The sequence below is a fragment of the Sitodiplosis mosellana genome, unplaced genomic scaffold (assembly GCF_009176505.1).
Source record: "Sitodiplosis mosellana isolate CC-2019 unplaced genomic scaffold, AAFC_SMos_1.0 Smas_scaffold_3012, whole genome shotgun sequence".
In the NCBI taxonomy this organism is placed as follows: Eukaryota; Metazoa; Arthropoda; class Insecta; order Diptera; family Cecidomyiidae; genus Sitodiplosis; species Sitodiplosis mosellana.
In genome coordinates, this window is record NW_022598254.1 from 1 (window position 1) to 3,314 (window position 3,314).

Sequence of the window (3,314 nt, forward strand, 5' to 3'; positions counted from 1 at the left end):
TATTTTTCCCTACGAAATTATACCATCCAGAACAAGGTTTCTGTGTCTGTTTTCAAAATTTCATTTCTTTTGCAAATAAAATATAATAAACACTTCTCTCTGAGTTCCATCACATGGAATGATACGTGTGACGGCATATTTATTATTATTTATTGATTTGTTAAAAGTGATTAGACTTTGTCTATTATTATGAACACTCTTTGTATTTTGCATCGTATAAAAAACCACTAAAGTAAAACGGAATAAAATGAACTTTTTGTTGTTGTTGATTATTTATTAATAGCCAATTCCGATTTCTTATTCATAAAGTATGAAGTCGTTCCGAAATATCCACTGGTACAATCCCTTAATGCGGTTTGCCATTGTGTGTGTTTGACCACACTAAATCATAGCACATGTTGAAAATACATAACATATGCATGCGGCCACAGTGTTAAGGTTGGAATTTCAGTCCTTTTTTTTCAAAACAACATCGATTAAATTACCTTGTTTACAACAGAAAATATGAAACTGTTCATAAACAGTTGAAACGGTAAAATGATACATCTATCTATTTTTTAAATTGAGCCATGATTGAATATGCTCGCAATTTTTTTAAAATCGTCTTATTCAAATATCCATTGTTTGTGGTACACACATACGTCTATTGACTAGATCGAGAGGAGAGTAAGTTCATCTGACTTTGTTATGAAAGAGAAGAGTAAGTTTCCTTCGACTCAAAAATGGTTAAAGGCGAGTATGTTCATTTTTGGTGGGTCCTCGCGGTTTTCCACGGTTTCCGCGGAACTGATAAGAGTTAACAACTTGGTGTCTTCGGCAAAGTTGTAGCACTCGAAGTCTTCTATAACATTGCTGAGTCAGTTATCTCTTATCTCTTATCAGCTCCGCGAAAAGCGCGAAAAATGATAAGAAAAAAAGTTCTATATAAAATTTGCTTTTTTATGTGCGCGATTTGCGCGCAACTGATAAGAGATAGGAGATAGATGTCTTCAGTAATGTTATAGAAGACTTGTGTACTACAACTTTGCCGAAGACACCATGTTGTTATCTCCTATCAGTTGCGCGAAAACCGTGAAGACCGCAGAGGCTAGACGGTACTACAACATACTCTACTTTAACGCCAACAGAATCATCAGAAAACATACTCTCCTCTTCCAAAATATATTTGAATTTTTTCACATACTCTCCTCTCGATCTAGTCAATAGTTTTGAGATAACTAAAAAAAAAACACTTTTTTCGTTACCAATGTGAAATAATGTACAAACACATAAGTGAAGAATACATTATCATCATATAAATTTATTTAATTATTTTTGACAATATTAAAATGATTTGCATACAAAAAGTATACTACGATTAAAACTACATTCCATGTAGTGCTTACGATAGTAATTTGATGAGAAACATCAAATTAATTAAACCTCTTAAATTTACAAGCTTCAAGCGGTCTTGTTTTTACCATAACATAAGACACGGGCTAAGTCTCAACTAGGGATTTACTCGGTTATAAGTCTAATTTCATGCCATCATAACCTGTCCAACTTTTTTTTAGAAATGAGTGTAACATTTCTTTCATTGATTGAATTGTCTTACAGAAATACATTTTGCTCTAACATATCATTATTGTAATGGGGGTTCAAAGTATGCCAATGCAATAGGATTGCTATTGAAAATTATATTACAATTGTAATACATTTTACTGTAACGTTGAGATTCTAATAATAATATAATTTTGATTAACGCGTTATTATTATTGCAACGAAACAGTAATAGTTATTACTTTTGTGATGTCATTACTCTTAGCATTACTCTAGATTCTTCGACTTCAAATCAATAATGAAAATGACCAAAGAATAGATCTAGTCTCCAGACAATTTGGAAAAATTACGATGAAAAATAACCAAATTATTGTTTTTTCGTCAAAATATTATTAATTGAATAAAATGCTCGATACCAACATTCATCACTTGAATTTATTTTCACAGTTTAAACTTATCTGCTCGCTGAGTACAATCATTTAGAAAAAATTTGGAAATTTTTATGATAATATCATAATGATATCTACCGAAATAAAGTAAAAGTGTCAGACTTTACTTTTAGGGTGTTTTTTATAACCTGAAAAAGAAAAATGGTAGATTTTAAATTAAAGAGGAAAAAATTCTGTATCAATTAGTGGTGTTCACACAACGGAGCAATCGATATTCACACCTCCCGAAGCAAAAAGACTGCTTTTCCATTCAAATGTCTAAATAACTCTCGCTCCGAAGCGTTGAACAAATTCTACTTACCGTGATATGATGCATTGAACAAGTCATATCCAAAGAATGCGGCGACATTGTCAAACCGGAAAATGAACATAACCCATTCTGATCATCAAATAACGTCTATAAAACCACTCATGTACTGCGGTAAATAAAGTTAGACACCTTATAAACCTTAAAATAGCCCACTAAGTGCAAGGCTTGAGAACTCTAATAAACTATTAGAAAATATTTGTTAAAAAAAAAACTTTAATGCTAAACGCTGGATTTTGATTTATGAATTGAGTGGAACGCCGTCGTCATCTGGTCGTCGCAGCAATGCTGGATGTATCGGAATGTCAAGCAGCGTGCAACGACCTAAGTAAATAGAAAACAAGCACACAAATAACAATTAATTTAAGCGAAAACCAAATCGATTCCAATTTTCAAATGAAATATTAATAGATAATGAACTTTTGTACATGATCAGTTTGGCTGCTGATATGTCCCGATGCCAAAGTGATTTGAGCAACTTGCGTGATTGTGCAGCGTCTTCTGTTCCAGCGTTTTCAGCAGCATTTGGTTGCCAGGTTTTGAAGAAGCGTTGCTTCTTTGACACCAAACGTCCTGAATTTCGTTGGGTTAGAATGGCTGCAATAGCATCACCTTGGTCGCGCATTTCCTCCCATGTACGCATGATTTTTCGTTGCATTTGTAACACTCGTTTGCTCACGTTCGTATAGATGGTTCTCGGAAGTCCAACACGTTCATCTGGTTGGCAATCGTTGCACTTCTTGTATCGTTTGCTCTTCGTCCATATCGGGAACCGTTTGAAGCATCGAGCACAATGTTGCGATGTCATGAATTCATCCACCAACCGAACGACACAATTGCCACGTCTTTTGAAGGCTGCAATCAGCTTGCGAACGCCTGGACACCGCACGTGCTTTTTGATTCGGATCGGGCAATTTGGTGAAATTTCGGCTGCTCCGAAATGTTGATGATAGCTGTCTTGAAATGTACCAGCTGTAGTGAATTCAACTGCGACATCGGCCCATTGGGCAATAAATCAA

At 34.6% G+C, this 3,314-nt stretch overlaps 1 long non-coding RNA gene across 2 annotated transcripts; it reads right to left on the reverse strand.

Annotated features, from left to right (window-relative positions):
* Nucleotides 1-648: 648 nt before the first annotated feature.
* LOC129571624 (uncharacterized) lies at nt 649-3,194 on the reverse strand. Of its 2 annotated transcripts, none has more exons than XR_008688308.1 (3): nt 2,716-3,194; nt 2,290-2,619; nt 649-2,116 (listed from the first exon to the last, which is right to left on the reverse strand). It is a non-coding gene; the product is annotated as an uncharacterized LOC129571624 (long non-coding RNA). The 2 variants fall into 2 exon arrangements; XR_008688307.1 differs by having other exon boundaries at nt 2,724-3,193.
* Nucleotides 3,195-3,314: the final 120 nt, after the last annotated feature.